This window comes from Sprattus sprattus (assembly GCF_963457725.1).
Source record: "Sprattus sprattus genome assembly, chromosome: 12".
In the NCBI taxonomy this organism is placed as follows: Eukaryota; Metazoa; Chordata; class Actinopteri; order Clupeiformes; family Clupeidae; genus Sprattus; species Sprattus sprattus.
Window position 1 is genome coordinate 15,356,036 of NC_137910.1, and position 23,694 is coordinate 15,379,729.

At 43.8% G+C, this 23,694-nt stretch overlaps 1 protein-coding gene across 5 annotated transcripts in view; it reads left to right on the top strand.

Annotated features, from left to right (window-relative positions):
- The window catches only part of tjap1 (tight junction associated protein 1 (peripheral)), a 77,960-nt gene that overhangs the window by 673 nt on the left and 53,593 nt on the right, over positions 1–23,694 (top strand). For 3 of the 5 annotated variants that reach the window (XM_080849217.1, XM_080849214.1, XM_080849218.1), the window contains exon 1: positions 1–85. This exon is cut by the window's left edge and continues 250 nt beyond it. The exons of 1 other annotated variant lie outside the window; for it this stretch is intronic. The gene's annotated coding sequence lies outside the window, so the exon portion shown is untranslated. Of the gene's footprint in view, positions 86–15,172; positions 15,273–23,694 lie in introns of those variants that run through there. One more of the 5 variants, XM_080849216.1, reaches the window with a different exon arrangement.

Sequence of the window (23,694 nt, forward strand, 5' to 3'; positions counted from 1 at the left end):
AGGATAAAGTTTATTACCACGGACGGAAAGTGGGAGCTGTTTTGGAAGCACAAAAGGTTATTACACAAGTTTGAGGAGTAGAAAGGTAAGATGTGGTTTTAATTACATTTAATTGTTAGATGTTGAGGATTTTGGAAGTTTTCTGTGAGATGAGGCATAGTATTTTGAGGTGTAATGCGAGTGACATTGGAATATCGTTGATAGAAATCTTGGCGGATGAAAATCAGTAACTAGTTGCCATCCTAAGTAGCAGTCTATAGCTGAGCAGAGAACTAGTTAAAACTACAGAAGAGATGATCATTTATGACGTTTCCTTAAAGCCACATTGGTATCCACCGCATTATATTTCAGTTTAAAGCAGCCGGTACAGCCTATGGTACATTTTCCAGGTTACGCTAACGCTATATGATACCGTTTAAGGAAAAGTTCATCGATGCGCCCTGGGCGGCTGTCAATAATATATATTTGCTTACAGACAGTGAGAGTAACGTTATTGAATGAAAAATGCGGCAGGTACTGTATCACTCAGTAACTAACGTTACGTGCCCACTACATCGCCTCGGGGCTAAGCAGCCAGCTTGTGTTTGGACTCATGGGGTGCTGCCAAGCGTTTATAATCTCTGCAATTTGGGCAAACGCTATTGACACGAAGCTTTTAGGCTTTGATGATCCCTTATTGTCTCTTTCGTTTTGGGAATGTTTTGGGTCATTCGTTCCTAATGTCGTCAGTATACACCTGCAATTTACCGTTAGCTAGTTCATTCGGATCACATCATACATTTTACATCTCCCATTTATTGTTTTCCAAAAATTTAGTTTACTGAATAGATTGGATGGGCGTAGCATTTCCCGTTCTAAACTTTCATACATGATTTCGTTTCTCTGTAACAAAGAGACGCAGTAGACAATATTCCATGCACTACAATTCTCTTGTGGAATGAAGTAATGTCAATTGTTATTTGGACCCGCATGTTCTCATAGTCATCAAAAGTGAATCAATTCTCTCTCTTGAAGTACATATTCATTTGTGGTAAACAATGTGACGAAAATGACTAAATAGCATTTCGTGTAGCCAGAAGCAGGTACATTACGGACATCTATGACTGTGCACGGCAACATAGGTAAATCTAGCTACCAAGCTCAAAATTCTGAAGGATTCACAGCGCCGCAAATGGTCGATATTAACTAAGTAATAACCAAAGAAGGATAATTTATGTTTCTGAAAGTGCTGTGGACTCTTGTGGTTGAGTTTGTCACGTCCAATGACGAGCATATTAGCACACCATTTGTACAATTTCCCAAATGCACTTCTCTAATCCACGAGCCTATAAACCTTCACGGATCTTTCGCGTGCTTTTTTCTCCAGCGATACGGATTATTTGTTCTGATGTTGGATTTGGCCTTGGTGGTATTCACGCACCATCAATAAGGCTGATTGCGGCTGGTTGTGGGCTGGCACGAATTGAAGTCCTGCGGCAGTCACCTAAACTTTGCTGTAGCTTGCCTTCTCGGTGTGATTGACCTGCTATCTCCCCACAGATGGCGAGAATTATATTAGTCGTGATGGCGTGTTCTCTAACACAAATAGACTTTTACTTGACGTGTTATTTTACGTTCACGAAAGGACGACTGTACTCGGGAGCTTTAATCTTTTTACCCCAGAGTGGACTGTGCACTGTGATGCTTTCGTTCACGTTACCTTCAAGGCCATTAAATGGCTTACTAAGCCAGTGTTCCGTCCGTAGTGTTCTATACACGCCAGTCTTCTATCCGCAGGTCCCTCGTCGCCTTTCGCTCGCCTTTTACCTCCGGCAAATTGGATAGTCATGCCAGAGACGTTTCAGTACGGAAGCTTCTGCTTGATAAACAAGACATGAATCAGCTCAAAGTCGTAACGTTGCCAGCACGTCTGTCACTTGTGCAGGACAGGCTGTTTTTGAACATTCTTGCAGATAGTCAGCTATCTTTCTCAGATGTTTAAATTATCTCAGACTAGGTGTCCTAAGGTGTCCGTTTGTTTAGTGGAGGCTTGTTCAGTGGGGTTCTAAAACACTGATGGGTATATGATTTTTTTTTGTGTGATTCTGTGGACAAACTCACTATTCTTTATGAAACTGGTGGAAGTTTGTCTTGAAAGAGAGCAAAAGTTGACCCTACCAGTGATGGTGCCTTTAGTGTTTCTGTTAGCACTTCTGTTAATGAAGTACTATGCTGAATTCTATAGGTGTTTGTGTGAGGGTGGGCCCTTGTGTGTTTGTGAGAGAGGTGGTGTTTACAGATCTCTAGTGTGTTTGTTTGGGAGTGTAGTGTGGACTAGCCCTGTGTGTGTTATGTGTGTTATGCGTGTGTGTGTGTGTGTGTGTGTGAGTGGTTATTGTGTGAACAGACCCCACTATGTGTGTGTGAGAGGGGGATATGGTGTGGACAGACCCTGTGTGTGTGTGTATGTGTGTGTGTGTGTGTGAGAGGGTGTTTATTGTGTGGACAGACCGTGTGTGTGTGTGTGAGAGAGAGATGTGCGGACAGACCCCTTGTGTGTTATCTTTCCTGTGTGATGCTGCCAGAGAGATGGGTGGGTGCTGCAGTACTTCAGGCTCCAGTGACCTGTCAACACTCAGTTTTCCGCACTGGCGTGTGTGTGTTTGTGTGTGTGTGTGTGTGTGTGTGTGTGTGTGCGCGCACGCATTATGCTTGGTTTTGTCAAAGGAATAAAATATGCGTTTTAAGACATGAAAGGAAGTCTGTCCTGTGTGTTTTCTATGGCTGTGTGTGTGTGTGTGTGTTTTCTATGGCCTTTAGCTTAGTTGACCTGCAGTTTAAGCGAAGGGTAATGATTGGCCTTGGAGCTCTGTTTGCTTCTCCAATCCCAGCACATAGTGATCGCTCTCAGGCTCCCTGTTACCTCAGTATGGTAGAACTCATCCTCATCTAGAAGTTCAGTTGTCTCTTAATGGGGAACACACGCACACACACACACACACTTACATTTTTCTTAATTCTTAGAACAGACGCGCACACATACATACACACACTTTCACACATCTTCATTTATTCTCACAAAGGCACATACAGTAGGGCTGGGCGGTATGACGGTATATACCGTGTGACGGTATGAATATGTCTACCGGGAGAGATTTTGCGATACCGTTTAAACCGTGATATACTTTTTTTTTTTATAATATTTTTTTTTTATATACCGGTCTAATTTCTGTAGAAATGACTGTCATATCTCGACAAGCAATGTTTCGACAAGCAAGCGTTAATCTAACTAGTGTTATTTTTGTTTAATTTGGATATTTTGTGGGCTTTAATCGCTGGCCAAATCGCGTGGATATTCCACACAATTTCTCAACTAGTGCCTTTCATATTGACATAGGTTAAGAGCGTTGGGGCTGCAAATATGATAGGTAGGAAAAGCGGAGTTGTAAACCGAATAAAGGAGGCAGCAGGCAAGGAAATTACATGGAATCATTGTTTCATACAGCGCCAGGCATTGGCACTGAGCAAAGCTATTCGCGTTGTAAACTTCATTAAAGCCAGCGCACTTAACAACCGGCTGTTTGATCAACTGTGCTATGAACTTAGACATGACATTCATGCGTTCCTTATCCAGAAAAAGTCTGCTCTTGCCGAATTATTCACCGATGATTGGCTTCTCAATTTGTCTTATCTGGCCGATATCCTTTCATCCCTCAACGAGCTGAACTTGAAATTACCAGTAAGACTTGTCTGTTGTGCCTCCGTTGGTGTCTTATAAAACGTGAGTTTTATTAAAGCATAGCGTGTGTAATGTGTAGCTATTTCATTCCGTTTGTTAACCTTTTCTGCTGTCTGTGTCTGAACGTAGAGATTGCAGGGGAGTAAAATGCTCCGCTGCCGAAGTAGATGTTTTTAACTACGGGGACGGGTTGATTCCCTTTCCTTTACGTCTGCTGCTGGTTAGGAAATACAGACAGCCGGAAAGGTAAACAAACGGAATGAAATAGCTACACATTGTGGCGTTCGTCATAACATGACTCACTAGTCGCTATATGTTAACAATGAATGGCTCTTTATTTAGCACATGTGTAGCATCTCTTAAGTGCAATCAAAATGGTGACGGCGCGTATATGCGCGTATGGGTTTTATACTGAACGTAAACACTATCACGCATGACATCACATGACACACATTACGGTTATTTTGTACCATTTCTTTATTAAATTTACAGAAAACATCGATACCGTGATATATACCGTAACCGTGATATAAAATTACTCATACCGTGATAGAAGATTTTGGCCATATCGCCCACCCCTAACATACACATCTTTTTTCGTTCTTTCGTATGCACACAGACACGCACACAGACACGCACACGCACACACCAACTGAAATGCCTCTCTCTATTTGTCGATTCATTGACTACATGAACATGTACCAAACTCTTGTACCGCATATAGCCTACACACACTTTTGCCTGCCACGCTGTTTGCCACTTTCATGTGACAGGCAGACAGGCAGACAGACAGGCAGACAGACAGGCAGACAGACAGGCAGACAGACAGGCAGACAGACAGGCAGACAGACAGACACACAGACAGACACACAGACAGACACACAGACAGACACACAGACAGACACACAGACAGACACACAGACAGACACACAGACAGACACACAGACAGACACACAGACAGACACACAGACAGACACACAGACAGACACACACACAGACAGACACACACAGACACACACAGACACACACAGACACACACAGACACACACAGACACACACAGACACACACAGACACACACACACACAGCTCTGTTATGGGGGGGTTCCGAAATGTCATGGTATGGTTGTCATGGCACCCATGACGTGGATGGATATTAATAGTGTCATTAAAAAAAGGCACCCACTCCTTTCCCTTTGAGAAACCATGTTTGCTTCGGGTTTGATCCTCCTCCCAGCCGCTGCTCGGGGAGGAAGTGATGCGGTGCCTGTGGTGGCCTGTGGGCCCTGTGGCCCCAGTGAGTGGGCATGTGTGTGTGGGGGAGACTGGAGGACATAAAGCACACTGGTTAATGAACCAACTAGTTGCTGGGCCCCTCTCGGACGTGCTCTGACTGCTGGGCAGGGTTAATTGTGTGGGAAGTCTCTTGCTTTCTTTGGTTGGGTTAGTTTGGTCCGGCTGGGTGGCCGTCTCGGCCTCCGCCTCTGTCTGAGGAGATGTTGCAGTGTGTCTGTCTGTCTGAGGAGATGTTGTAGTGTGTCTGTCTGTCTGAGGAGATGTTGCAGTGTGTCTGTCTGTCTGAGGAGATGTTGCAGTGTGTCTGTCTGAGGAGATGTTGCAGTGTGTCTGTCTGTCTGAGGGGATGTTGCAGTGTGTCTGTCTGTCTGAGGGGATGTTGCAGTGTGTCTGTCTGTCTGAGGGGATGTTGCAGTGTGTCTGTCTGTCTGTCTGCGGAGATGTTGCAGTGTGTTTAAAGAGAATTTCATAAATATTTCCACTTTTGTCCTCATCCTTTCTATTTTCTTTGGTTTTAGGGTTCTGTTTGTGTGTGTATTACAAAAAAAACCCCACACATTTCAAGAGGCGATAATCTTGTGAAAGAGACATGCTCCATTAAGCATTTGGAGTGGGGGTGAGTTTTGGGGAAACCCCTTTGTGGGGTTTTAGTGGGGAAACCTCCGCACTATGCCCCCGTTCTTCTAGAATGCTCCCCTGTGAGCAGCGCTCCATTCTTGTGCTAATGCCTCCTCCAGACTCCTCCAGACTCCCCAAGCCTCCGCGGGTCCGTCAGAACCACGCCTCTGTTTGTCTCTGACACACTAATCCAATTATCTGTGACCCGGCTCTGTCACGGTACCCAGACCCAACTCTGTCGCAGGTGCACTCGCAACCGGGTCTGAACCAAACCGGTTACACTCATGAACTACCATGGGGCAGGGGCACACACACGCACATGCCAGATAGATGTAGAGCTACATGAGCGCATACACACACACACACAAACACACAGTCTTAGACATCCCTTGACCTACTTCACTCCCGAGCTCTGTTAGAGGTTTGGGATGCAGGAGCAGCAGCAGCAGCTCAGCCTTAAATGCACATCCCCTTTGAGATGGAAGGAACGCTCACCTCTTCTGAAGCCAAGCAGAGATCATACAGGCAGGAGCAATCAGAGTTCATTTTCATCTCACTTACATCAGCACCTCCAGAGGAAGATAGAAACAGAGACGGGGAGAGAGAGGGAGAGATGGGGAGAGAGAGAGAGAGAGAGAGAGAGAGAGAGAGAGAGAGACGGTGAGAGAGAGAGAGAGAGAGAGAGAGAGAGAGAGAAAGGGAGAAAGGGAGAGATAGAGAGAGAGAGAGAAAGAGAGGGAAGTGGAAAGAGAGGGCCGAGAGGGAGAGAGAGTGGGAAAGGGGAAGAGGAAGAGGACCGGGAGATCAAGGTTAGAAAGAGCTGCTGTTAACACCTAGGCCAGCTATCTATAATATCTTAATACTTACACACAGACTCTTTCTCTGTTCTCTCTCTCTTTCTCCATCTCTCTCTGTCACTCATCCTCTTTTTTCTCTCTTTCTCTCTCTTTGTCTTCCCCCTTCTCTCTCTCTTTCTCTCTCTATCTCTCTTTTCTCTTTCTCATCCTCTGTCTCCCCCACTTTCTCTTTCCCTCTCTCTTTTTCTCTTTCTCGTCCTCTGTCTCCCTCTTTATCTCTGCCCCCCAAACCCCCCCGCCAACCCCCGCCCCTCTGGAGATGTTTCTCTGTTAGCTTTGAGCACACTGGCTCTTTTGTGTCCTCCTAGGTTTCGTCCCCCGCTCACTGTGGATGGAGACATAGATGGTGGTGTTGTTGCAGGTATTAGAGCGTGCTGAAGGTTCGGCTGGCTTTGAGGCGCTTTGAGGGGCACGAGAGGCCGGCCTTCACATTCCACACTGCCAGCATTGACTCCGACTCTGATTAAGTCGCTTCTTCATTCAACGGTTGTCCTTGGCGACGCTAACACAAGCAACCCAAGCTCTCTCTATCTCTCTATCTCTCTCTCTCTCTCTCTCTCTCTTGCTCTCTCTTGCTCTTGCTCTTGCTCTTACTCTCTTTCTCTCTTGCTCTCCCTCTTTCTCTCTCCCTTTTTCTCCCTATCTCTTTCTCCCTATCTCTCTCTCTCTCTCTCTCCCTCTCCCTCTGTCTATCTCTCTCTCAAGGATAGTTGGTGGGGAACTGTGACACTTACCTATTTAACACAAAGGAAAAGGCAGAGTTAAGTTGGGAGTGTAGCAGTGATCATTACATTCACATTTAGTCATTTAGCAGACGCTTTTATCCAAAGCGACCTACAAAGGAGAGAACAATCAAGCTATGAGCAATAGAGACCTAGTGTAACAATAAATACTACTTTACATAAGAAATGAAAAAAATTGCAGGAATTTAAGTGCGAGTTAAGTACTAGTTAGAGGAGATGGCATTAGAGGAAGGATAAGGAGAGGTAGAGGAAGGGAGAGGAAGTTAGGAAAGAAGGTGCTCTCTAAAGAGTTGGGTCTTCAAAAGCTTATTAAGGGTAGAAGAGCTGCCTAAAGGTCAAATCCTGACTCAAGAATCTTATTTAAATCACTGAAGGTGTGTACTTGATTGTGTATTTTTTATTCTAGGTGGATGTTGTTGAACATTTTGACCTTTTTATACCTGGTGCAAAAACATAGTATTATTAAACAGACATGAGTATGTTTGTGTGTTTTGTAAGTTATGAGAGCACTACGGTTTGTGTGTGTGTGTGTGTGCGTGACGCGTGTGTGCGTGTGCGTGTGCGTGTGCGTGTGCGTGTGCGTGTGTGGTGGTTTCAGGTGTTCAGCTTCAGTCACAAAGACCCCAGTCTGATGGCAGGTGTTTCCAATTACGTCAACTATCTTTCGGTTACAGCTCCTTTCCTAGAATAGAGTGTGTGTGTGTGTGTGGTGCCAGACAGGTGGATATTCACACACACACACACACACACACACACACACACACACACACACACACACACAGGAAGGAGCCTCAGGCTGGAGGTGACGTCAGCTGTGTGTTGGTGGCTACATCACGCTTCTCTTCCCCTCACCATGCTGAGAATGAATCAGAGCGTCAGAAACTGCCACCTCAGCAATGTTCTACACGCACACACGCACACACAGGCTCTCTCACACACACTCTCTCACACACACACACACACACACACACACACTCTCTCACACATATACAAACACACACACACAAGCACACACACACACACACACACACACACACACACACACACACACACACACTAACCAGGCCTCCTGAGGCAGGATCTAGAGGGCAGCCATTACTAAATAACTTAAAGTGATTACACACACACATTTAGACACAGGGTACACTCACCACTCTCTTTTGACTCTCTCTCACACACACACACACACACACAGACTCATACACGCACACTCTCTCTCCCATTCAGACACAGGGTACACTCAAACACTCCACCACTCTCTTCTGACTCTCTCTCTCTCACACACACACACACACAATCACACACGCACACTCTCTCTCTCATTCAGACACAGGGTACACTCAAACACTCCACCACTCTCTTCTGACTCCTGCCCTCATACATGGATGCCTCCATCTGGCCATAAGGTGTGTGTGTGTGTGTGTGTGTGTGTGTGTGTGTGTGGACCATGTGCTTCTCCCCATGCAGATGTCTGCACAGGGAAATGCAGTGTTTTGCATAGGCAAGCTATCTGTGGCTGTGGAAATATTTTGGTTTAATCACATCCTACCTTCATTCTTTGTGTGTGTACGTATCTGAGATGGTGTGTGTACGTATCTGAGATTGTGTGTGAACGTATCTGAGATTGTGTGTTGATGTCTTGGTTGCTGACATTGTGATGGTTGGCTTTTGCATCTGAACAGAAGAATTGTTGACCTCTTTTTGTGTGGTCATGGCCATGACTTTTTTACTATACAAGATATAGCCTGTGTGTATGTCGGCAGATATGTGGTACCTAGGCAGTTCTGTGGGTGTGTGTGTGTTGGTGGAAGTCTAGTATTTGTATTCAGTTGTGTGTGAGTGTGATAGTGAATGAGTGAAGTATAGCTTATTTAATAACTGTGTGATTGTGTGTTTGTGAGGGTTGGTTGGTGGTGGTGGTGGGGGGGGGGGGGGTGCTCTCTCTTCTCCTCCTAGTATAGATGGTAGATGGTACCAGCGGCGTAGCATACAGTCATGGACGAAAATGTTGGCACCCCTGCACTTCTGTCAGATAATGCACCACTACTCCCAGAAAAGTGTTGCAATTACAAATGATTTTGTATTCACACGTTTATTTACTTAGTTTGCATCGGAACAACACAAAAAAATCTGACAAATAATGCCAAATCTGACTTTATTACACATAAAACTCAAAAATGGGCCAGACAAAATTATTGGCACCCTTAAGAAATAATTGTATTTGAAGCATGTAATGCTCCTTTAATCTTTATTTAAACTCACCTGTGGCAAGCCACAGATGCTGGTAATATAGAAATCACATTTGCAACCAGTTAAAATGGAGCAAAGTTGACTCAACCTTTGTGTTGTGTGTCTGTGTATACCGCGCTGAGCATGGGGAAAAGAAAGAAGAGCAAAGAATTGTCTGAGGACTTGAGAACCAAAATTGTAGAAAAGCATGGACAATCTCAAGGCTACAAGTCCATCTCCAGAGATCTTAATGTTCCTGTGTCCACTGTGCGCAGTGTCATCAACAAGTTTACAGCCCATGGCATTGTCGATAACCTCCCTGGATGTGGAAGGAAGAGAAAAATTGATGACAGAATGCAACAAAATATTGTTTGAATGGTGGATAAATAACCTAGAACAACTTCCAAATAAATTCAAGCTACCCTGCAGACAAAGGGAACAACGGTGTCAGCTTGCACTATCCGTCGCCATTTGAATGAAATGGGATGCTATGGTAGGAGACCCAGAGGTCCCCACTGCTGACACAGAGACGTAAAAAAGCCAGACTTGAGTTTGACAAAACTTTCTTGGGGAAGCCAAAATCATTCTGGGAGAACGTCCTGTAGATAGATGAGACCAAAGTAGAGCTTTTTGGTAAAGCAGTTTACAGACAACAGATGAGGCCTTCAAAGAAAAGAACACGGTCCCTACAGGCTAATATGGTGGAGCTGGACCGATATTTTGGGGTTGCTTTGCTGCTTCTGGAACCTGATGCCTTGACTGTGTGCATAGCATCAGGAAATCTGAGGACTACCAAATCATTTTTGGGCGCAATGTAGGGCCCAGTGTCAGAAAGCTGGGTCTCCGTCAGAGGACATGGGTCTTCCAGCAGGACAATGACCCATAGCACACTTCAAAAAGTACCCAGAAATGGTTAAGAAAAAGCACTGGAGAGTTCTGAAGTGTCTGAGTTGAGTCCAGATCTTAATCCCATAGCACAACTGGGGCATGATCTCAAATCAGTAGTTGGGAGAGGGCACCCTTCAAATGTGAGAGACCTGGAGCAGTTGGCAAAAGAAGAGTGGTCCGAAATTCCAGTAGAGAGGTGTAAGACACCTCATTAATGGTTACAGGAAGCAATTGATTTCAGATATTTGTATTTCTTTATTTTTAAGGGTGTTCTACTTATTATAAAGTTGAGGGTGCCAATAATTTTGTCCGGCCCTTTTTTGAATTTTAGGTGGAATAAAGTCAGATTTGGCATTATTTCTCAGATTTTTTGTGTTTTTCCAATGCAAACTAAGTAAATAAACATGTGAATACAAAAACATTTGTAATTGCAACACTTTTCTGGGAGTAGTGGTGCATTATCTGACAGAAGTGCAGGGGTGCCAACATTTTCGTCCATGACTGTATGTACTTATAATGTACAATACACATTAGGGGGTTTCTACGATTTTCATAAAAAACACCAATGGACATTGATTATAACAGTGTATAATGAGCAGATAGACAACACATGGGAAAACATTAATACAACTTCTTCAGAGGGTAATTACAATTTCACATTATTGTGAATTACGAACATTTGCATGAATTTATGGGAACAGCCACTCCACAGCGGATCTACAGTCAGCGCAATCAATAACAAGCAAACTTCCTCCAACAATATTGCGTAGGCCTATGCGCAAAGTAACTTATTCTTTTTACGACATTGAAGTGAAAAAATAAATTTCAAGTAGCATTCGGCGTATACAAAAACGCAATATGCATGACGTTTAGAATGGCATCCTACAATGATATGGCTCATTTCATTTTGTCTGGAGAAAATATAACTATGGTGGTGGGATGCTAATTTAAATGACTATTTACCCAACTCGGACACAGTTTTGAAAAAACAATTACATATTTATTTTCCCAACATATTAATAAGCAAACAGTTAAACACCGCATACATTGCACACAATACCAACATGTTCTACTGGCCAGTATAATTTATAGTTGGTGCACTTTCGTTGGAGCTCGTAAATAAAAACAAAAGTAATCCACTCACGACTTCCCTGTTCAGTAGAACACTCTAATGCAAATGTCAATACATTCTGTCCAGTCGTTTGAAGCAATACTTTTAGCTCCGGCATTGGTCTCCCATTACTTATCATTTCAAATTTAATTTCACGTTTGGATTGAAAGTCCAGTTTTGAGATCTGCTCCAGCTTAGCAATACGATGTTCCATTTTCGCCGTCAAGTAGAAGTGTAGAACAAGAAGAACAACCGACGTCAGAACCTATACCCGACAAGTGCGCTCTCGCTCGCCTCCTTACCTGAGGCAGTGGTACTGCCTGTCTCCCCTAAGGGATTTTTCAATGCGTTTTGAGCTCAACTCAAAGGTTCTACGCTTGCGCACGCATGCGTAAAACCCAGTTTGGAGTGATTGCGCCACCCCTGCTTCCTCTGACGGCACGTCCCTGTCTTAAGTAGGTCTTAATCATCTTTAGTTTAGAAAAATGATCGCTCTGCTGTCGCTACGGTAAGAAACTATAGCAGAGCTGTGCACACCTCGCCAAATGCTGATAACCAAGTGGTTATAAATAATCATAGTTTTTGCTATCTGTTGTACTGCTGACTGCTGAGAGAGCGCTGCTTTAAAGCAGGACCTGAACTTTAGGAGTTGCGATGGAAACGGGGGCGCAATGTCCCTGTCATAGTGGCCATACAAAACTTTCGCCTTTCCAAACAGCTCATCATCTCCTGCGAGTATCTAACCTGGCTGCTGCATTAGCCTATATGCCTATAGGTGCATTTTATGACATTTAATAGTAGGGGTGGGAATCTCTTGGCACCTCACGATTCGATTCGAAATCGATTCAGAGGTCAACGATTCGATTTTAAATCGATTATAGATTATCGATTTAAAATCGATTTTGTAATAAAAAAAAAAAACTGCATCGACTATTGCATTGCTCGTAGAAAGTCAAAATTGTGACCATTAAAAGCTTTTACTCTAATAAAGCAAATAGTGAAGTTAATTTATCTGTTGATTTTCTTTAATTATCAAACATGAAGTAGGAAGTGATTTTAGACTCAAATGATTCAATAGTCAAAATGCATCGATAATCGTTTTATCGGTTTCGAAATGATAATCGATAATCAATCGATAATGGCATTTCAACATAAAATGGATCTGTAAAATAAACCAATAAAACGATTTTCAATCCATTTCGACTTTTAAAACATTCGAGTTTGCTACTCAGAGTCTTTGCTACACTTTCTACTTTGTGTTTGATAATTAAAGAAAATCAACAGATGAATTACCTTCTCTATTTTTTATGAGAAAAAGCTTTTCCTTGTCACAATTTTGACTTTCTATGAACAATCCAATAATCGATGCAGCTTGCATTTCAACATAAAATGGATGAGTAAAAAAAAAAAAAAAAAAAAATTTTTTTTTTTTTTTTTTTAAATTACAAAATCGATTATGAACTTTTCTGAATCGAGACAGAATCGTTTTAGAGAGAATCGAGAAAAATCGAATAATCGCCCCCATGTCTAAATGCATCGTGCCACTCCCTGCAGACACTTTTGTGTTTGAAGGGCATGGGGTAGTCTACTTATCGCTTACTCAACACGCAATGCATCACAACACAGGATGGGAAACAATCGCAACATGTGTGGGTGGGCTATAGAATCTTTGACAACAATATTACCCAGACATCCTTGCTATTTTTCTATGGCAATTTGACTTAATAAAAACTAGATTAGTACCATTCAGCAAAAGGCAAATGCGGCTAAGTGCTGTTGTCAAGACTGACTATTGTTAAAATGTTTATTGGGCAGGAGATAGTGATAGCTCATAATTATGAATAACCGACACCATAATTGAGAAATGTTTGCGAACTGATGGCACCAGTAGTAAGTCATAAGTAGTATAAAATTATCTATTAACATGGCTTGGGGTCCGGTCGGTCCTTCAATGTCAAACCTAGTGTATCACTTTTGCTATGTGATCGGCAACGGGCCCCCTTTCGCCATGGGCCCTAGTGGCAGCTGCACTCCCTGCACTCCCTATAGTTACGCCACTGGATGGTACTCTAGGAGTCCTCCCTCCCTACACACAGGATGGATGCAGATTAGATATGTCCTACAGTGACTCCTACTTGATTTCTACTGTTTGTGTATTTGATTGATTGATTGATTGATTGATTGATTGATTGATTGATTGATTGTGTTTGTGTGTGTGTGTGTGTGTGTGTGTGTGTGTGTGTGTGTGTGTGTGTGTGTGTGTGTGTGTGTGTGTGTGTGTGTGTGTGTGTGTGTGTGTGTGTGTGTGTGTGTGTGTGTGTGTGTGTGTGTGTGTGAGAAAGTGGCTCAGTTGATTTCAGTGAATAACTAAACAGTTTGCTTGGATCTGTCTGTCTATTTCTGTATCTCTGTCTCTGTCTCTCTCTCTCTCTCTCTCTCTCTCTCTATCCCTGTCTCCCTCTCTCTATTTATCTGTCTCTCTCTCCCTCCCTCACTTGCTCTCTCTCTTTCTCCCCCTACCTCTCTATCACTCCCCTCCCTCACTCCCCCGCTCTTGTTGTCGTATCATGTTTTGGAGAGCTTTCACAGAAACTGATCCGCAAGGCTTTGCTTTCCTAGGGATTTGGAAGGAAAACAGTTTAGGCTGTTGAGTAAGAATTTAGAAGGCTTCTTTCCACAGCACCCCCCAACCAATCCCCCCTTCTCTCTCACTCTTTCTCGCTCTCTCTATCTCTCTCTCTCTCTCACACACACAGACACACACACACACACACACACACACACACACACACACACACACTGTCTATCCCTTTTCACAGCTCTTAATAGGATGTGGATCAGTGTTATTCTGCACACTCCTCTCTAAATTTCCTCTTCAGCACAACCAAATACACACACACACACACACACACACACACACTCACACAATCTCTCACACACACATGTCATTTTGCAAGATATTGCTAGTGCTCGCAACCCTCCATACAGCAGAGTTGGTAGTGGGGGGCACAACTGCTGGGGTGTGTGTGCGCCCTTAAGGTGTAGGCAGAGGGCAGGTGAGGTGTGTGCCCTTAAGATGTGTGCCCTTAAGGTGGAGGCCCTTAAGTTGAAGGCAGAGGGCAGGTGAGGTGTGTGTCACAGAGAGCCATATTGCCTCTCCATTTACTGGTCTTCAATGGCAGCATAGACTCATTATGAAGTAGTCGGAGCGGTACTCAGTATCGGCACTCAATATCGGCAAGTACACAAATAAAAGTGTTTTTAGTGTCCTTTGTGTATGTGAACGAGTGCATATATTAGTTTATTTTGTGTTTGTGTGGGTGGGCATTCCTGCGCTTATAGTAGTTTGTGTTTGTCTGTCTGGTAGGTGGCCTCCATTTGTGTGTCTGAATAGGTGCATGTCTAACAGGTTTTGTGTGAGTCTTTGTGAGTGTGCTCGTCTGGTAGGTGGCATGTATGTCTATGTCTGTGTGTGTGCGAGTGTGTGTGCGCTCATCTGTGTGTCTCTGCAGAGTTTCAAAACAAACAAGACCCAGTGCTCCAGAGCACAGCTGCCTCCTGCCTGCCGAAGCGGAACTCCACAAAACGCTTGTTTATTCTCCCCCCATCCTTTGCTTTTTTGATTCACTTATGATCTTGTTGTTTTTGTTTATTCACTTATGATCTTGTTGTTTATTTTCTGTCCCTTTTCTTTCTTCCTCCCCCCTCTCTTGCCCCCCCTCCTTTTCTCCCTCCCCTTTCTCTCCCATATATCTTCATTACTACCTGACCTGCTGAAAAGACATCTGATATTTAAAAGATTATTTTTAAAGATGTGAGTGTGTGAGTGAGGGAGAAGGAAGAATACAGAGATGTGTGTGTGTGAGGGAGAAGGAAGAATACAGTGTGTGTGTGTGTGTGCGTGTGCGTGTGCGTGTGCGTGTGCGTGTGCGAGTGCGAGTGAGTGTGTGAGAGAGAGAGATGAAAAGAAGGGAAGAGAGATGGAGAGAGAGAAGACAGAGAAGGAGGGAGAAAGAGAGGAGGGCAGGAGTGAGTAAGAGACGACCAAATGGAGGATGGGAATAAACAGAGAATGCACAAGAATGTGAGCAATGGGAATAGGTTCTGTGTGTTTGTGTGTGCATCAACTTGATGGATTCGGTGGACGAGTAGTACTTTGTGTGTGTGTGTGTGTGTGTGTGTGTGTGTGTGTGTGCGTGTACTTGTGCGTGTGCACTAAATGTTTGCAACAGAAGGTGAATGTTTTTTTTCTCGTGATTTTGTGTTTGATAAACTGTGTGTGTGTGCACACGTGCACCTATGGGTGTGTTTTGATTCAGTGGAGGAATAATGAGAAAAAAACTCTCTAAGAGAAGTTGCCATCTTAGTGTGTGTGTGTGTGTGTGTGTGTGTGTGTGTGTGTGTGTGTCCCTATTGCCTGGAAGTCTGTCTTCTGTCTCATCCATCTGCCTATCTCTCTCTCTTTTCTTCCCTTGGTTTCTTTCTCACTCTCACTCCACCCTCTCTCTCTGCCTCTCTCTCTTTCTCTTTGCCTCTCTCACTCTTTCACACTCTTTCTCTTTCGCTCTCTCCTCTTTCTCTTCCTCCCCACCTTTCCCTTTCTCTCTCTCTCTCTCTCTCTCTCTCTCACTCACTCACTTGCTCAGTCGCTCACTCTCTCACTCGCTCACTCTCGCTTTCTCTTTTGCTCTCCCCCTTTCACTCTCCTTCTCTCCCCCCTTTTCTCTCTCTCATTCTCTTACTCTCTCTCTCATTCTCTTACTCTCTCTCTATCTCTCCCCCCTCTCTCTCTCCTGCCGAGGCCCTTAGTGTGGTAATTGTGCTGTAAGAGATTTTTTCCCAGCTGTAACAAGCTTGTTTGCGTTTTTCCGCTTGGTCTCGTTAACGAACCGTCACTCTATTAAGTTTTGTTCTTGGTAAATGTTAGTTTTTCATTTACAGCTCCTTGTGTGTGTGTGTGTGTTTGTGTTTGCTCTTTTGCTGCAGACCTTTTACAGTCCACGTATGCATGATGAAAGGAGAAAGCAAGCAGGACACACACACACACTCTCTCTTTCTTCCTCTTTCACTCTCTCCCCTTTCCCTCTCTCGGTACCCTGGTGGTGACCTAGTGCTGACCGTTCCAGTGACGGCCTTGGTTGGTGCATTATAAAAAAAGCGTTTGAAAACTCACCTTTTTAAACAGCGTTTTGGCAAATAGTTGTTGTTATTATTATTATTTTTGTTATTGTAGTAGTAATAATAGGTGGTTTAGCTTTAAATGATGCTCAATGATAATTAAAATATATTTATTACTATTTTATTTACTGTTTTTTTTAATATTTTATTTATGTTTTGTAAGTTGCTTTGGATAAAAGTGTCTGTTAAATACCTTAACAATAACTTTAGTAGAGATGCATTTCCGCAACAACATGCGAAGCGTGATTGGTCAGCAGAAGCAGACCCTCGCCATGCAAATTACAGATGATTCAGCCCCAATGCTGATTATTAGTATGCTGTAACATGAATAAAACAAAATGAGTTAACAGTCTTAATTTATTGTGTGCAATAAGCTACTTGAATTCCCAAATCAAGGACACTCATACATATCTGGCTGGTTATCAGAGGTGTTCCAGAACGATTTAGATTAAATATTAATATACGCTCATGAAGACTCTTCTTATATAGCTGTGATAGTGGAGACTTGTTATAAGGGGGATTATGACATTTGTGAATGGCAGAAACGACGCCAGTAAATCGGTTGGAATTAAGTCATGTAATCTGTATTGGTGGTTTCTTCATTTACTTCAAAAGTACAGCAGATAAGTGTCCATGAAGTGGGGAAAATCTGAGGCAGAATGTAAGCAAATGATTCGGGAAAATCCCTGATGGGCTAAATGCTGGCGTCGGCTAACTGAAATATATAAATATTTTGTGGAAACCGCGGTTTAGATGGTCTTAATGGTTAAACAGACAGATTTGTAAAGGTAAGGCTGACACTGGGCAGGTTAAAGACAATTTAAAGAAAGCTTTGTGTTTGCGCTCTAAAATCTTTGTTCTAGGTGACTCTGGTCTACAGTTGGCAGAGTGAGCAACATCACAATAGTCAAGCCTTCGACCATGAATTCCAATGGGAAAAAAAGTGAGATTGAAAAACAACAATAACCAAAACGACAGGGTGCAGTGCAACCATATACACACAAACACACACATTTGATTGCTTTTATTTGGATCCAAAAGACATTCAGCGACAAGTTACAGGATCCAAATACTTTGGGAAGAGTCTTTGACAGGGTGACAGGTCTGATAGGCTTACAAACTTTTACCAGTTCTCTTACACACACACAGAACTTGCTTTTGTTTTTTGGTTAAAAATCACACCACTGCTTGCTGTTCATGCTTGTGCCTGTGTGTTTGCGTGTGCGTGTGTGTGTGTGTGTGTGTGTGTGTGTGTGTGTGTGTGTGTGTAAGGTGTTTGCTTTAATGCAGGTGGGGCAACTTGATCTGTCACAAGATTAGAAGGCCATGGACTGAAGTTTGAGTGTGCATGAGCAAGAGGAGTAGAGATAACAAAGGAAATATTGTGTGTGTGTGTGTGTGTGTGTGTGTGTGTGTGTGTGTGTGTGTGTGTGTGTGTGTGTTTACTGAGAGAGGTCATTGTCTGAGATATGATTGTAGAGAAGAGAGGACAGGAGGTGATATGGTAAAGAGAGGAGATAAGACGGGTAGAATGCAACAACAACACACTTGCACGCTAGGGGTGGGAATCTCTTGGCACCTCACGATTCGATTCGAAATCGATTCAGAGGTCAACGATTCGATTTAAAATCGATTATCGATTATCGATTTAAAATCGATTTTGTAATTTAAAATTTTTTTTTTTTTTTTTTTTTTTTTTTTTTTTTTTTACACATCCATTTTATGTTGAAATGCAAGCTGCATCGACTATTGCATTGCTCATAGAAAGTCAAAATTGTGACCATTAAAAGCTTTTACTCTAATAAAGCAAATAGCGAAGGTAATTCATCTGTTGATTTTCTTCAATTTAGACTCTGAGTTGCAAACTCAAATGATTCAATAGTCAAAATGCATCGATAATAGTTTTATCGGTTTCGAATTGATATTCGATAATCAATCGATAATTGCATTTCAACATGAAATGGATGTGTAAAAAAAACGATTATCAATTTTAAACCGATAAAACGATTATCAATCCATTTCGACTTTTAAAACATTTGAGTTTGCTACTTAGAGTCTTTGCTACACTTCCTACTTTGTGTTTGATAATTAAAGAAAATCAACAGATGAATTACCTTCTCTATTTTTTATGAAAGAAAAAGCTTTTCCTTGTCACAATTTTGACTTTCTATGAACAATCCAATAATCGATGCAGCTTGCATTTCAACATAAAATGGATGTGTAAAAAAAAAAAAAAAAAAAAAAAAAATTTTTTTTTTTTTTTTTTTAAATTACAAAATCGATTATGAACTTTTCTGAATCGAGACAGAATCGTTTTAGAGAGAATCGATTAAAATCGAATAATCGATTTTTTCCCCCACCCCTATTGCACGCACACACACACACACACATACACACAGAGCTGCATCTCTCTTCGAGCTGCAGCTTCCTGTATCCATCATTTTAAAAGCCCTTTGTGTAATTGCAACTTTGTAACATTCCCTAAAATTCTGAAGAAATTCTGCCCAATGCATGTAACACAAATGCTGTTCTTGCTCCATGGATCACATCCGACATCCCCACCCTGCCTAGGTGTCTCCTTCAGGTGTCTCCTTATTAGTGCACCAGGCTGCAGCTTCCATAGCCTACATCCCCCCCTGCCTAGGTGTCTCCTTCAGGAGTCTCCTTATTAGTTCACCAGGCTGCAGCTTCCATAGCCTACATCCCCCCCTGCCTAGGTGTCTCCTTCAGGAGTCTCCTTATTAGTTCACCAGGCTGCAGCCTCCATGGATCACAGCCTACATCCCCCCTGCCTAGATGTCTCCTTCAGGAGTGTCCTTGTTAGCACTGAGTAGGGCTGGTCACCAAGAGGGAGCGTCTCAGCTCAGTTGTGCAAGTGTGAACCCGCTACTGGGCACACGCACGCACGAGGGAGGGAGGGAGTGACGAACAGCAGTATGTGTGGTCTGTGTCTGTGTGTGTGTGTGTGGGTGTGGGTGTGTATGGGTGTGTTTGTTCATGTAATAACTTGATCAAAGTCAGCTTTAAGGTTCAGCAAGGAGATATGAGATAACCCAGTTCACATGAGATAACCCAGTTGTGTAAAGTAGGCTAGCGTCTGTCCCACAGACTAGTGTGGTCTCTGATGGTCCAAGCCCGTCTCTGCTTCCTCTACCCACTGCTTTTCTGGACAGAAATCTGGGCTCTGGCATTGCCCCAGTCGCTGTAGTGCTTGCTCTAGGGGGGATCAGGATCTGGGACAATTTTAATTGTTATTGGCACTATATGAATAAATAAATGGAATCAAATGTCTTTATTTGGACTGATTTCAGGGGTGATCTGTGGTTTTAACTGGTTATTTCAGAGGCTTATTTCTGGTTCTGGCTCTGTAGTGTCCCTCTGTGCTGCTGTCTGTCTCTGTAGTGTCCCTCTGTGCTGCTGTCTCCCTGTCTGTCTCTGTAGTGTCCCTCTGTGCTGCTGTCTGTCTCTGTAGTTTCCCTCTGTGCTGCTGTCTGTCTCTGTAGTGTCCCTCTGTGCTGCTGTCTGTCTCTGTAGTTTCCCTCTGTGCTGCTGTCTGTGTCTATAGTGTCCCTCTGTGCTGCTGTCTGTCTCTATAGTGTCCCTCTGTGCTGCTGTCTGTCTCTGTAGTGTCCCTCTGTGCTGCTGTCTCCCTGTCTGTGTCTATAGTGTCCCTCTGTCTCCCTGTCTGTCTCTGTAGTGTCCCTCTGTGCTGCTATCTCCCTGTCTGTCTCTGTAGTGTCTCTTATAGTCTTCAGTAGCCTGTTGAAATCTGCCTACCCCAGGTAATCGATGCCTGTCCCAAGAAGACAGTCTGTGGCAATCTAAGACAGTCTCTGGCAATCTCTGGTAATCTAATATAGTTTCAGGCTAGTTAAGGCGGGCAATCTGAAGCAGTTTTAGAAAATTTGAGGCAGTTTCTTACAATCTGAGACAGTTTCTGGCAGTCTGTGGATGTCTTTGGAAGTCTGCACCTGTCTGTTGAAGTCAGTTGCCCTGATTGGCTGTCTGGCCATCCCTGGCAACGCCTGGCTGTCTCTGGCCATCTCTGGCAACCCCTGGCTGTCTCTGGCCATCCCTGGCAACCCCTGGCCATCCCTGACTGTCAATGGCCATCCCTGGCTGTTTTTGTCAACCCCTGGCTGTCTCAGATTCTTCCTGGTAGTGTCTGGCAAGCTGAAGCAGTCTTTGTGAGCTGTGGGTTTGCTGTACACACTGGTGTGTGTGTGTGCATGTGTGCAAGCTTGTGTGTGTGTGTGTGTGTGTGTGTGTGTGTGTGTGTGCGTGTGTTTACTGTTGGTCTCCAGAGGAGAGGAGTCTTCCCCTCACATTCCTGCGTTCCTGGCAGATTGCTCTTCCTCCCGCCCTGTTGCCGGGTAGCAGGAAATGCCTGAGTAGCTCCTGTAATACTCCAGTGCCGTCTCAGACCGGAGCTGTGTGGGCAGGGGTCGGCTGAGCAGATTCTTCTCGAAACTTCTCAAATACTTGACAATACAGTGGGTAAGATTGAACCATCACTTTTGCCATGGGCTTTATTTAGCCTGCTCTTTCCAGTGGAATATATAATAATGTGACATTTAGACACTTGTTAGCACTTGGTACTGAGGTGAAAGCATCAAGGTGAACTATGCTCGTGAATAATGATCACACACATAATGATCCCAGGCTGTCTGTGCAGGAAGTGCTCTGCTTCGCTAGCAGCTGCTGTAGACACACTGGAGTCTGGCTTGTGTTTAGATTTAGATGTAGTCATTTAGCAGACGTTTTATCCAAAGCGACATGCAAAGGAGAGAGTTGTGGTGACCTGCTGGAGACTCACTGGAGTCTCGCTGAAGTTTGAGTTGTGGTGACGTGCTGTGTGCTTTGCTATATGACTCTACTGTTCACCAGATATGACAGTGTGGGTGTGTGTGTGTGTGTGTATGTCTGTGTGTATGCATTTGTGTGTGTGTGTGATTGTTTATGTCTGTGTGCATGAATTTGTGTGAGTGTTTGTATGTCTGTGTAGTATGAATTTGTGTGTGTGTGTTGGGGGGGGGGGGGGGGGGGGTTAAGAGACGTCATAGCTCTCCTCCTGCATGGCCTTCAGCAGTTCCCTCAGCTTCAGCACAGCAGCTTCATTACAGCTTAAGAACAACAGCTTCATTGTGAACATTAGCTCGCAGAAAGAGCTCTGAAGGTCAGGCCAAGGACGCGCTGGGGACTAACCAACACCCATGCTAACCACTGTGGAGGAGCTCTAACTGTTCAACGCAGCTCTGTGAGAGAGTTCCTGAATTCCTCTCATTTGAGTTCTGTGCTTAGGGGATCAGTTGGCGGTTTAATTTATTATTTCATCCTCAGCTGTCAAACCTTTGCCACAGACAAAAAAAACCCCCTCAATTTCATTGCTAAACGTAAAGAGTTCCTTTCCTCTTAGAAACGGTTTCTGGAATAATGTTCCTGGGTCTAACTGAGAAATCAGTTTGTACAGTTTCAGTTTCTTCAAGGCTGGCCCTGTGTTCTATGGCAACACACACACAGACACTGTAGAGCAGGTGCATAACTATGGGAAGAGGGGATGCTACTGGATTGTGTCAAGGGACAGATCTGGGGAGGGGTAAAAACACATTTCTGCTGTATTGAAGGTTCCCAAGAGCACAGTGGAAAGAACAGGTTAAATAATATGAAGAAGAAAGGAGAAGTTGGAAGACGTTTGGAACAACCAGACCACTTCCTAGAGCAGGCCGCCCAGCCAAACTGAGCAATTGGGGGATAAATGCCTTGGTAAGAGGGGTGACCAAGAACCTGATGGCAACTCCGTCTGAGCTCCAGAGATCCTGTGTGGAGATGGGCGAAACTTCCAGAAGGATAACCATCACTGCAAAACTCCAACAGGCTTTATGGAAGTGGCCAGGCGGAAGCCACTCCTCGGAGAGACACAGGAAAGCAAAGACACAGGAAAGCATCTTCTCAGTGAGAGACACAGGAAAGCCTGCTTGGGCTCTTACTGTGAGGAACAAGATTCTCTGGTCTGGTAAAAATAAAAACACTGTCTGGGCAAAACCAGCAACCACTCATCACCTACCCAATGCCAGCCAGCGCCCTGACTTGAACTCAGTCGAGCATCTCTGGAGAGACCTCCTGAAAATGGCTGTCTACTGATGGTCCCCATCCAACCTGACAGAGCTTGAGAGGATCTGCAGAGAACATGGTATGAATATGAATGAATGTTGGTGGTGGTCAGAGGGGCCGTAGGCGCTGATTGGTTGCCACGCTTCTGTCAGTCTGCCCCAGGGCAGCTGTGGCTACTGATGTAGCTTACCACCACCGGTATGACTGTGTGAATGACTGGACTGGACTGGACTACTCTGTAAAGTGTCTTCGGGTATTTAGGGAAGCGCTATACAAAATTGAATTGATTGATTGATTGGCAAAGAATTCAGAATATTCAAATGTCCTATTTTCGCTTTGTCATCATGGAGTATTGAGTGTAGATTGAAGAGGGAAGGCATTCTCCCCTTCTTTATCTTTATCTCTAAAGCTTACAGTCCACAGCTCCACCCTTGCTAGGTGCCTGCTTTAGGTGTGCCCTCGCCTAGTACACTAGTACACTCAGTAGGGAGTAGTAGGACCAATGGTTTTCCGCGAAAACGGACGGAATTTGTGGAATGGACCATTTGAAACGGAATGGACCATTTGAAGCGGAATTGCAACATTTCAAACGGAAACATAATTTTGTGCATCAAAATCGCCCAAAACCCCCTGTATTTTATCCTGTGAGACTGAATTTCTTTTAAATAAACACGACAACGATTGCAACAATTAAAAAACATTAATTGAAGAACAAAAGCAGTCAGGAAATTTCACGTCTGCGCTGAACTCTGCTCCGGCCACGCCCCCCTTTTCAAAGGTTGACACACACACTCACACACCTTGCTACCGCCACATTTAGTCACATTTAATTGCTCGTCTTCCCAATCGTATTTATACGTTTTCTGCTCTGTTGATGGCTGGCAAACAACAATCTAAGAAGGGCACGTATTAAACGGAAAATGCATTTTTTTGAAACGGAAAACTAT